Source organism: Sorex araneus, chromosome X, assembly GCF_027595985.1.
Source record: "Sorex araneus isolate mSorAra2 chromosome X, mSorAra2.pri, whole genome shotgun sequence".
Lineage (NCBI taxonomy): Eukaryota > Metazoa > Chordata > Mammalia > Eulipotyphla > Soricidae > Sorex > Sorex araneus.
Window position 1 is genome coordinate 360922302 of NC_073313.1, and position 12518 is coordinate 360934819.

General features: G+C 58.9%; 1 protein-coding gene across 1 annotated transcript in view; it reads left to right on the plus strand.

Moving 5' to 3' along the window:
* Positions 1–1172: 1172 nt before the first annotated feature.
* The window catches only part of DPYSL5 (dihydropyrimidinase like 5), a 73357-nt gene continuing 62011 nt past the window's right edge, over positions 1173–12518 (plus strand). The window contains exon 1 of the mRNA XM_055122643.1: positions 1173–1528. The gene's annotated coding sequence lies outside the window, so the exon portion shown is untranslated. The remainder of the gene's footprint in view (positions 1529–12518) is intronic.

Genomic DNA, 12518 nt, shown 5'->3' on the forward strand with positions numbered 1-12518 from the left:
GGGAAAGGACAGGCCTTTTCGGGGCTGGAGAGAGAGAAAGAGAGAGATAATAGCGGGCAGGGCGCTTTGCCTTGCACGCGGCAGACCCGGGTACCATCTCCAACATCCCAGATGGTTCCCTGAGCACAGAGCCAGGAGCAAATCCTGAGCACCGCCGGGCGTGGTCCAAAAATTTAAAAAGAGAAAGAAAAGGAGAGGGGCCTTTTCCAAGTTTCACAATCACATCGGGGCTTGGTGGGGGTGGGATGGAGAAGTTAAGTCTCCCTGCTAGGAGATGCCCAGACTGGGGTGATGCGGTGCGCCCGCCACCGCCAGCCTGCTCCGGACTGGGCCGTGCCCTGAGCCCACCGCGAAGGGCAGGTGCAGAGTGACCGAGGGCTCAGCGGTCCCCAACCTCTCCCCCACCCCACCCCCATCCCCGTATGGATTTTGCTGAGCCAGGCTGAGCCGGGTGGGAGGGGGGTTGGTGTAGAGGAGGGAGAGAGAGAAGATAGTCAGAAGACAGACAGACAGACAGACAGACAGACAGACAGACAGACAGACAGACAGACAGCCGCCTCTCGGGGCCACGGGCTGCGGCGCAGACAGCCTTGACTCTTGAAGCACGGGAGCCGCTTCTGCAAACAACCCACTGGGGCTCCCCGGGGGACCCCGCCGGGGGGGGGTTGGAGGTGGGGGCGGCTCCAGCTGCGTCGCCCGAGAGATCTGACGCTTGGGGGGAAGTGTGTGTCCAACACGCCGCGGGAACCGGCGGGGAGGCTGCGCGCCGAGTTCTCCTGCGCTCCAGGCGGGGCCGGTGACTGTCGGGGGCGCGAGATCCCGGGCCCCGGGGGGTCCGTGGCAAACTAAGGCGGCTCCCGGGGGCCGTCCACTCCGCGCCAAAGAGCACTTGCCCGAGCCCCCAACTCCTCCCCTTGGAAGGCGCGGGGCGCGCGGGCGGGCAGCGGCCGGGCATTGTTTCCGCCCGTCGGCTGGGGTCCCGCCGGGGGCGGGGAGGCAGTGCGTCCCCGGGACCCGCCCCGTCGCCCTCCCCAGGGACCCGTGCATCCAAGCGGCCCGTCTTTGTGAAGTGGGGCGAGTCACCATGGAAACCCCAAGGCACGCGGAGACGGCAGCTGTTGGGGGTGGAGAAGGGGGGTGGGGTGGGCGTAGAGCGGGGTCGGCGGGTTCTCAGGCCGCGTCCTCCGTCCCCTCTCGGACCCCGGCCCTGGCCGTGGGCCTGTCGGGACTTGTAGTCCCCGGGCGGAGGCCGCGCTCGGCGCGGAGGATGCGGGGCGCCGCCTGCGCCCGCCTCCCGCGAACCTGCAGGCCGAGGTGGGGGGCCCCGGGAGGAGCCGTCGGGCCGGTGATTGGCCGAGGCCGCCCCCAGCCCCCTCCCCGGCCCCTCCCCCGCGCGGCGGGCGGCGACCGAGGAGCGCGCGTGCAGCCGCCGCCGCCCCAGCTCCCGCAGCTCCCGCAGCTCGGCCGCCGAGGGACCGCGGAGAGACGCACGCCCGGGCGAGCCTCGCCGCCGCAGCATCCCGGCAGAGTGGGTGACGGCGGGCGTCGCTCGCCCCTCGGGGCTCTCGGGGGGTGGGCGCCCAGAAGGGCGGGGACGGCGGGGCGCCCGGAGGCCCGGTGGGTCGGTGGCCCGGTGCGGCCGGCGCCGGGGAGGTGTGGCTGGGGCTGGGGGCGGCTTTCGGGGCCGGCCCGGGGCCGGGTCCGCGCCCCTTTGTACGCCCGCGGCGCGCCCGCCGGTGCCCTGCCCACCGCAGGCGTCCACGGGGCCCTCGCGGGGGCTCGCACGGGACCGGGGCGAGGAAGGGTGAAGGGCTCCGTTCCCGGCGCCCACCCGGCGTCCAGCCTCGCGGGTCGAGGGGCCGTGAGAGGCCGGAGGGTCGGGCGGGGCTTGTCTAGCCGCGGGCCGGCCTGCCCGAGGGCCTGGACCCGCCGTGGCCGCGGCCCCCACCCTCCGCCGGTCCCCACGCCCCCGGCCTGGCTCGCCTCCGCCTTGGCATTTGCTGGGTCCGGCCCGGCCCCGGCGGCCCGTTCCGTGCGGCTGGCTCGCACCGACGCCCGGGGGCGACGCTGCACCTGCGCGAACCACAAAAGGCCCCGCCGCTGCCCGGCCGGAGCCGCCGCGGTCTCGGCGGGCACGGGGACGGCGACGCCGCGGCCCGGGGTAGGGGTGGGAGGTGGTGGGGGGCGCTGGAGCCCGAGCTGGGGAGAAGCTGGGATGGGGCGGGGAGGCGTTGGCGAGGCCTGGGTTCGAGCGGAGACGGTGAGACGGAGGAACTGGGTGGGGACAGGTGATGGGGAGGAGGGGGTAGGTGGAGACGCGGGTGCGGGGAGGTTGGAGAAGGGGGGTGGTCGGCGAGGGGAGGGAAGGAGCTGGGGCAGGTGGCGCAGGCGAGGCCGGGGCGGAGGAAGAATGCGGAGGGTAGGAGAGGCGGGAGGGTGGGGACCGCCAGGGTTTGGGGGAGGGTGGACACGAGGGAGGAGGGGACCCGCGCGGCGCAGGGTGGGGGGGGGAAGGGAGGGGCGGGCGCCCGGGAGGCGGGTTCCGCGACCCCTTTGCCCAAGGGGTGGACCCTGGAGGTGCAGGTGGTGCTGGGCGTGGTCGCGGGACCCCGCGGCGGGCTCGGGCTGGGGGATCGGGGATCCAGCGGGGCCGTCCCCGCCACGAGCTTTGTCTCGGAGCTGGAGAGCGGCCGGTGCGCGGACGCGCCCGGGGGCTGGGTGGTGTCGGCGCCGCGGGCACACCCTTTTCTTCGCCGAGCTAAAAGGCCTGGTCCCGCGGCAGATGCTGCCAGGGGGGCGGGATGCGGGGTGGGGGGGAAGGACGTCTCCCGCCGGGGAGACCCGGAGAACAATAGCGGGCCCGGGTATCCGCCCGACACCAGCTCCCCCGCCGCCCCCACGCCGGCGCGCGCGTGTACGTGCCTTCGGGCCGCCAAAAGCCCCCCGGAGAAATCTCGGGGCGTGTGCCGCCTCTCCTGGGGGTTGTGTTGGGCTGTCGGCTCTGCCTTGGAAATCACACGTTTCCCCCCACCCCCGCCACCGCAAAAAAAAAAAAAACACCGCCCGAGGGGCTCCGGGACTTCGGTCCCGCCGCGCCGCCGCCGGCTGTGCTCGGGCTGCATAGCCGCGCGGGGTGGCCGCCCCGGAGGTGGCGTCGATGTGGACCCGGCTCCCTCGAGGCTTTGTGTGTTGGTAGAGGGTGCCGGCAGGGCTGGGGGCAAAAGCGGGGTTCCAGAAGCTGATGCGCGCTTTCCTCGCCCAGCGCGCCAGCCTGCCCGCGGGGACCCAGGCGCCCCTCGCCAGAGGCCACACCCAAGCCAGCCCGGCCATCCTTTGCAGATTTAGCCAGCATTGTCTTAGGTCACTAAGGCGGGAGGGAGGCGCGCGCTGATAGGAGGTTGTAGGCGGCGGCTTGCCACGGGGGAGCAGAGGAACAGAAATGGAAACACAAAATACAGAGTGAACGGAGCCTTCTGGCGCTCCGAGTCCTGACCCCGTTCCCAGCACCTGTCAGGGCCGCGCTCAAGGTCCCCACATGTCAGGACTGCCCCAACCAGAATTCTCTTCCGCAGATTTTCTTGAATAGTCATTAGGCAGACATTAAAGCAGATTTCTTTCATGATCATTTATTTATTTTTTTCTTTCGTGAGCATGATCATTTAAATTTAAAAAAAAAAGGAAGAGCGAGACGAAAGCATTTATGCCTTGGCCTCACTGCCCCCTTTTATTCACTGAAATATATCTAATTTACATTTATATCTTGGTCCAGAAGGGGAGGAAACTTGGCCAGATCAGAGCATGCGGGAACTGACGTGACTTAGCCTGACTTAGAACTGCCGTGCCGTTCATTGAGGGATGAGCCTTGGGCTGTCTAGCCAGGCCTTGAACCCTCAGGATATGCTTCCACAGCCGCCTTGATACATCCGTGAGGGGCTATTGGCTCTGGGTCAGAACCAAGGGAGTTGCCTTCCCTTCCGGCTGCATCCCGGGGCCAGCGGGGGTTGGGGATAGGTTTCCTCTTGCTTGCAGAGGAGGGAGCTTGGAGGCGGTGCCCCCTGGGACTGGTCTGGAAGGACAGGCTGGAGAGTGGTGGGTGGTTCTTGGGGCTCCAGCCCAGGGACTTGGCTACCACCAGCCCCTCAAGGGTGTTTGCAACTAAATGACCAGAACTCACTAGTGAAAATCAAGTTTTCCAGACTTAGAAGCCAGAACTCTGACACTTGAAGCTCTTGTCTTTGGAAAGAAGTCTGCTAGGAAATGAATTTCTCTGTTATTCTCCAACAGGGGAAGTTTCAGCAGAGGATGGCTTGGTTGGTTGCTTTTTTTAAAATTTATTAATTTATTTATTTTGGCCACACCTGGCAGTGCTCAGGAGCTATTCCTCTTTTTTTTTTTTCTTTTTGGATCACACCCAGCAATGCACAGAGGTTACTCCTGGCTCTGCACTCAGGAATCACCCCTGGCGGTGCTCAGGGGACCATATGGGATGCTGGGAATTGAACCCAAATCGACCTCGTGCAAGGCAAACACCCTACCCGCTGTGCTATTGCTCCAGCCCCCCTTTTTTTTATTTTTTGGAGGGTCATACCCAGTGGTGCTCAGGGCTAACTTTTTCTTTTGCTTTTTGGGTCACACCCGGCGATGCACAGGGGTTACTCCTGGCTCTTCACTCAGGAATTACTCCTGGCGGTGCTCAGGGGACCATATGGGATGCTGGGATTCGAACCCGGGTCGGCCGCTTGCAAGGCAAACACCCTACCCGCTGTGCTATTGCTCCAGCCCCTCAGGAGCTATTCCTGACTCTGTATTTGGGTGTTTGGGGACCATGTGGTATGCTGGGGATCAAACCCTGCACGCAAGGTCAACACCCTACCCCCTGTACTATTGTTCCAGTCCTTTAGGTTTATTTTGATTTTATTAATAGTATTTTATGCCAAGGGTCGAACCTTGACTGTTCAAGGAGCATGCCCCGCGGCTGAGCCATCCCCCCCAACGCTTGTTGGTTGATTCTTTTTTTTTTTTTTTTTTGCTTTTTGGGTCACACCTGGCGATGCACCGGGGTTACTCCTGGCTCTGCACTCAGGAATTACTCCTGGCGGTGCTCAGGGGACCATATGGGATACTGGGAATCGAACCGGGGTCAGCTGTGTGCAAGACAAACGCCCTCCCCGCTGTGTTATCGCTCCAGCCCCTGTTGGTTGATTCTTTTTGGGGGGTGTGATTTTCTAGGAGCGATGCCTGGCCATGCTTTGGATCCTGGTGCTAAACGGGGGGACCATGTGGTTCCAGAGCTCAAACTCAGGGCCTTGCCCGTGGCAGGTCTGGCTTCATCACTGGTTATCTCCCCGGTTTTATTAATTTGGGGAGGGGCGGGGGATTAGGGTCACATCTGGTGTTGCTTGGGGGCTACACCTGGGCTCCTCAGGGATTAGTCCTGGTGGTGCTCAGGAGACCGTATGCGGTCTGGGGATTGAACTAGGGTCGGCTACATGCAAGACGGGTTTTAACTGTCTCTCCACCCCGTTTCTTCTTGAAGGGTTCATGCACCTGCGTAAGGGTGTCACCCTAGTAAACACTTGGCTGTGTGAACATTCTTTTTCCCAGGGTGAGGAGCCTGGGGCTGAGGAAGGCCCAGTAATCCAGCCTGTGTCAGTGCCCTGGAGACAGTCCAGAGAAGGGGCCTAGGGGGTCACAGAGATGAACTATATATGCCCAGGTTTCTGGGGGTGCCAACCTCCATCTCCCTGATCTTGGGGGCTTCTTAAAGAGCTGACTTCTGTTTGGGGGCCATGCCTGACTATGCTCAGGGTTTACTCCTGGCTCTGTGCTCAGGGACCCCTCCTGATGGGGCTTGGGGGGAAATATGTGGTGGCAGGGATTGAACACAGGTTGGTCACAGTGCATGGCAAGAGTCCCCACCCACTGGACTATTTCTAGTCCAGAGATTTTTCTCACATCCTCAGGGCTTCTCCGGTTGGCATGGTTAGATCGGGGGTTATTTATAGGAGAGCCGTGGTACCCACCCTCTCTTCTCTCTTCCTTCCGTGATGAAGAGAACTCAGGCTCTGTGATGATGCTTACGCTGATCTAAGCCTGGGGAACTGGAGGCCAAAGGTCATCAGAACTTTGAACAAATCACTGGGCTACATCAGGATCCAGATATCTTTTAAAAAATAATGGTTGTGCCGGGGAGTGAACCGTACACCTACTGTGTGGCTGCTCCACCGAGCTGTGTTCTGGCCTTAGGTCAAGGTTGAGGCAGGGAAGTCTTTGTTTTTGATTTTGGGCCACACTGGGTGTTGCCTTAGGGCTTATGCCTGGCTCTGTGCTCAGAATCACTCCTGGAGCACTCCAGGACCATATGAGGGCCAGGGGTGGAACCCGGCCCGGCCCAGTGAAAAGGAAGTGCCCCACTCGCTGTTCTGTTGCTCCAAGCCCCCGGGAAGTCGGTCTCGAAAGGGTCTTTTAAGACTCAGTTTGTCTTTTTGATGTTACAATTAACCGAGTTCTGATCGAATGGGATCCTGTCCCTGCCTTTGGCTTGCCGAGCTGTCAGAGCGTTCCGGAGTCTGGCTCACAGAAAGTGGGACGGGTCGGGCGAGTTCCTGGGGCTTGAGAGAGAATCACAAGTAGGCATTTTGGCTGGGCTGTACTGCCGGGGAACAAATGAGCAATAATTTCAATAATGTCACAGTCACTGGCCTTGAATTTTTTACAGGAAGGCAAGCTTCAACTCTTAGGGTATGAATCATTAATAAACTTGGATATGCATGTCCAGACGCAAACACAAACAGTCCACTAATGGGGCAGACTCGCGGGGAGATTGCTTCTGCCTTGTCCTCTTCCCGTCCTCGGGGCTTTTAGCTGTGTGTCTGTGCCAGGGGTCAGCCTGGGCCTGCGGAGCTCGCTGGCCTGCACCCCTGCTCCTGGCGCTTGTTTAACTGAAAAGAATCGGACTGGTGGGGCCCAGAGACAGCTCAGAGGCAGGGATCCCCAGGACCACGCGTCCCCCATCTCCCAAGCACAAATGGATGTGATGGGGGGGACCCCAGTACCGCAGGGAGCCATCTGACCCAGTTGTCTGAGTATCACTAGGAGTGGTCCCAGATCCCCTGAGCACTGCTAGAGGGCTCCCTCTCCCTCCTCCCCCAAAAAGAGAGCAAAAGCAAATAGACTTAACCTAGCACCCACGCCCTCCCGTCACCCACAGCCCCCTCCTGCCTGGATCCCGCCTCTCTTCCCAGTCTCAGGAAGGGGAGCCTGGGGTGGAGCCCGGACACGTGGGGTGGGGTCACAAGCCTGCTGCTGCTGTTTCTCGGAGACACAGAGTGGAAGTCACAAGTCCGAACGGTCGAACCCCCAAGAGCAGCGTCTGTCTCCACACAGGCCCCGTCCATGTCACTTAGCACCATGCTCTCCATCTCCTCTCCCCCCAAAAAACATTTAGTGTCCCCCAGGGACAGAGCAGGCTGCTGTGGGGTGCCTGCCCAGGGAATAGAGGGGCGATGTGGATTGGGGACCCCCTTCTGGAAACTTCCTTCTCACAGCGTGGAAAGAGCAGCTGGAACCCCTTGAAACACAACTGTGCAGCAGCTGAGACCTTGTGTAGTTAAGAATGTTCCAGGGGCTGGAGCGATAGCACAGCGGGTAGGGCGTTTGCCTTGCACGCGGCCGACCCGGGTTCGATTCCCAGCATCCCATATGGTCCCCTGAGCACCGCCAGGGGTAATTCCTGAGTGCAGAGCTAGGAGCAACCCCTGTGCATCACCGGGTGTGACCCAAAAGGCAAAAAAAAAAAAAAAAGAATGTTCCAGAAGGGGCTGGAGCGATAGTACAGAGGGTAGGGCGTTTGCCTTGCACGCAGCCGACTCAGGTTCGATTCCCAGCAACCCATACGGTCCCCAAAGCACTGCCAGGAGTAATTCCTGAGTGCAGAGCCAGGAGAAAACCCTGAGCATCGCCAGGTGTGACCCAAAAAACAAAAAAAAAGCAAAAAAAAAAGAGAATGTTCCAGAACTGTGCTTGGGCCCTAGCCTGACTGAATTATCCCACTGGGTGTATATATGTGCGTGCACAGCGGGGTGGGCTGTGGGAGGCCTGGCCTGGCCTCGGCTGCCCCCCCAGCATCCTGTGACTGGCTCCCGTGGTTGGGGGCTGCTGTGGTTCTGAACTGTTCTCTGGGCGTGGAAGAGTGATCGTGTTTGATTGATGGCAAATTATTGGGAATAAAAATATCTCGAGCTTTCCAGCTGAGAAGTCCACCTCGCCCCACAAAACTGCTTATTTAACAACACTTGAGTGCGGGTAATTGTTTCGGTTGGTTCTGGGGAGAGAGCCCAGGCCCGCAGGGGAGAACCAGCCCCCCGTGCCACCCATCTCCACCTGCAGCCCCTGGCTCCGAAAACACTGACTCAGCCGAGCTGTTTGTTCCGCTGAGTGAGTCCTGGGGTCACCCCACGTAGCACACAAAGGTCTAGAGATTGCCCGCAACAAGCGGCTCGTCCGGCGCCAGAGTGAAGGAAATGTACTTGGTTTGTATAAGTTGGGCCTCTCCAGAGAAGCCAAAGGATTAAGATTGTCTTCTGGGCCTGAGAGATAGCACGGCAGGTTGGGCACTCGCCTTGCACATGGCTAAACCCAGGTGGCACCACAGTCTGCCCCTCCAGCCATGGCGAGGAGTAAACCCCGAGCACCGCCGGGTATGGCCCCAACACCGAAGAGAAGAGATTGCCCTGTGATTCCGGGCGCTGCCACGTCTGGTGGGAAATCTTCGGCGGGAGTGGATATTGGGGTCATAAAGCAAAGCTTTTCTTTCTGGGGAAACCTGTTTGCTTGGAAGCCTTCTGCTGATGGCTGAGCCCGTGTACATCATTGAGGAGACTCCCTTGTACATGTTAACCAGACCCATCTCTTGTACATGTTACCCGTATCTACAGATACCTTCAACCCCAGCATTCTGGGTGGATAATTGGCCACCTTAACCAGGTCTGGTTAAAGTAACAGTCACAGGGAATGAGCTTTTTTTTTTTTTTTTTTCTTTGTGAATCACTGTGAGGTACGGTTACAGACTTACAAACTTTCATGCTTGTGTTTCAGTCATACAATGCTCGAGTATCCACCCCTCCACCAGTGCCCATTCTCCACCCCCGGTGATCCCAGTATCCCTCCCACCCCTCCCACCCCCCTATCCCGCCCCCAGAACGAGCTTTTAAACATGGTCCCAAGCCCAGATTCTTTCTTGCCCAGTGTCAGGTTTACAATAAATGAATGAATTTAGCAAGGAACAGTTCGGTGATAAAATTGATGCTTGTTTAAAATAGAATCTGGGGGGCTGGAGCCATAGCACAGCAGGTAGGGCGTTTGCCTTGCACACTGCTGACCTGGGTTCGATTCCCAGCATCCCATATGGCCCCCCTCAGCACTGTGGGGAGCAGCACCCAAGCACAGAGCTGGGAGTACATCCCTGGACACCACTACGTGTGTTGCCACCCCCGCCCCTCCAAAACAGCATCGCAGCTTCCTGAATTTTCACAAGCTCACAATATTCATGTCATCAGCTTTAGGTTAGGGGACCTCCCCAGGCCCTTCCCAGGACCCCTTGGGGTTCCCCCCAATCACTGCTCCTCCTCCCCCATCCCCAATCACTGTTGTGACTTCCCACAGCGGAGAGCAGCGTGGCCTGTTGTTGAACCACTGCCCGCCCCCCGCCTTCACATCCAGCAGTGAGGGGCTTATTCCTGGCTCTGCACCCAGGGGTCACTCCTGGTAGTGCTCAGGGGGACATTCTAAGGCGTTGGGATCGAATCTGGGTCGGCCGTGTGCAAGGCAAATGCCGACCCCCTGTACTGTCACTCCAGCCGTTTCTGAACTTTTTACAGTGGGGAACCCTCTCCCTTTCTTTTTTCTCAGCTCTTGGGTGCATACCCCCCACCGCCCCCCCCCCCCCCCGTGGCTGCTTTTTCTTGCTCTGTAGCTGAGTCGAGCGTGTGGCCTCCTGGAGGTTTTCATTCGTCGTGGTGTTGACGAGCATCTGGTAGATTCCGGTTGGGTCTCTCGTGACTAGGGTTGTTGAGAACATTCTAGTGCATGTGTTTTGGTGAACATATGTGTGTTTCTGTTGCGGCGCTTCTTAGGCGTGCAGTTGCTGGACCAAAGCTACACATATGTTCTGTTTCTGAAGACGGTGCCAAGTAGAAAGATGAATGGTAAAATTATAAAATTAAAAAAAAAATTTTTAAAGACCCTTCGGGCTACTGAGCACTGCGGTGAGACTGCCCTGAGGATACCTTAAAGGCGGGTAGAGTGGGGTGGCTGGTTCGAAAATGGATTTCAAACGCACTCTTCTGCCGAAACTAGGACTGACGCTTCTTGGTCAAGCTCCACGTGACCCATCGGTTTGAAACTCGAGGTTAGGCTGGCGTGGGGGTTCGTCCGTGGGGCCGCAGGCTGGCGGGCTGACATGAACATTTTTGAGCTCACAAGTGGCTTCGGGCCTCGTCTTGCAAAGCAGTTTCCTCACACCTGTTTCCTTAGGAAGAAATGGGAGTCAGATTGAGGCGCAGACTCTGGGTCAGAGGGCACTCGAGGCGTCAGGCGGCCTGGCCAGGGCTGACGAGTCTTTTGACTCTTGCTTGGCCAAAGAGCACTTCTGCTCAGGATTCTTCTTTTGAGGTGGGGTGTGTGTGAAGGGAGGCTGCGGATGGGGGAGCTGGCACACACAGTGCTGCCCCGGGGACTCGGCAGTGCCAGGGATCGAACCTGGCCTTCTGCGGTGAGCCCGTGCCAGCCCGCCAAGCCGTCACTCCGGACCCGGCTGCTGTGAATGGTGTGACCTGTAGCTGAAAAAGTCCCTTCCCAGGTGTCTGTTTGGACTCAGAAGGTTCAGATTGCTTCTCTGGGAATTAGGGCAATTAGCACGTAGCCATTTGGGGTAGGGGTTTCTGCAGAGACTTAAAATAGGCCTGGTGGGGCTGGAGCGATAGCACAGCTGGTAGGGCGTTTGCCTTGCATACGGCCGATCCGGGTTTGATTATTCCCAGCTTCCCATATGGTCCCCTGAGCACCGCCAGGAGTTAATTCCTGAGTGCATGAGCTAGGAGTAACCCCTGTGCATCACTGGGTGTGACCTAAAAAGCCAAAATAAATAAATAAAAAATAAATAAAATAGGCCTGGTTTTCACTACTGGGTTGTAACGGGGATAGGAGCCAAAGGTTTGGGTAACTGCCTTCAAGGGGTGGGTCAGGGCGTCTCTGCGTCAGGACTCATTGCCTGGGAGAGCACCGATAAATACGGTGAAGGACTGGGGCAGGATTGGGGTCTACTTCCTAAATCCTGGCAACCGCAGATAGTCATGGATGACCTGTGGGAACTGGTTCTCTTCTAAGGCCAGGCCTCCCAGTCCACTTGTTCCTATAGGCGTATTTTTCCTGTCACACGGCCGCCACGCCTGGTACGGGTCATCACGGAGCAAATGAGTGGGATCAGATTGAATGTGGCTTTGAAGTGCAGATTTTGGACCTGAGAAATAGCTCAGGCAGCGAAGTGCCTGCCCTGCACGCAGGACCCTGGGTTCTGTTTGTTTTTTTTGGCAGTGCCACCGGGCATCCTCCCGGCCCTGGCAGCTCGGGAGGACCTTTTGTGGTTTTGGAGACTGACTCGCAAGCGCCCTGCCCGCTGTACTGGCTCTCCGGGCCCCGGAGCTGGTTCAGTCCCCAGCATTGACTGCACGGTATTCCCTGGGCCTTGTCAGGAGTGACCCCCAGAAAAAAGCTAAGGCTGGAGAGGTAGTACAGGGGTTAAGGCTCTTGCCTTGCTCAAGGCCGACCCAGGTTTATTCCCTGCATATGGTCCCCCAAGCCGTGACAACAGCTGAGTGTGGCCCAAGCAAAAAAAAAAGGGGGGGGTGGGGGGTTTGGGAGGACAGGGGGTATGACTCCTGTGGTAACCACATTCTTAGTATATGAGAGGCCCTGGACTCTGTCCTTAGTGCCACCAGGTATGACCCACCACAGCAATTAAAAAAATACATGTTTTGGTGGTGGTGGTTTGGGGGGAAGGGGCCGTTTTAACCCTCAATACCTGGTGGCTTTCACGTAAAGAGAAATCTAAGTAGGGGCTGGAGCGATAGCACAGCGGGTAGGGCGTTTGCCTTGCACTCGGCTGACCCGGGTTCGATCCCCGGCATCCCATACGGTCCCCCAAGCACTGCCAGGAGCAATTCCTGAGTGCAAAGCCAGGAGTAACCCCTGAGCATCGCTGGGTCTGACCCAAAAAAAAAAAAAAAAAAGAGAAATCTAAGTAAATGCTAATTCCTTGACTTCAGGACAAATTTTCCAAAGTGCCTTCAGAGAATCTGTAAGAGTGGGAATTACGGGGGCTGGAGTGATAGCACAGCGGATAGAGTGTTTGCCTTGCATGCAGCTGACCTGGGTTTGATTCCCAGCATCCCATATGGTCCCCCAAGCACCGCCAGGAGTAATTCCTGAGTGCAGAGGCAGGAGTATCCTCTGTGCATTTC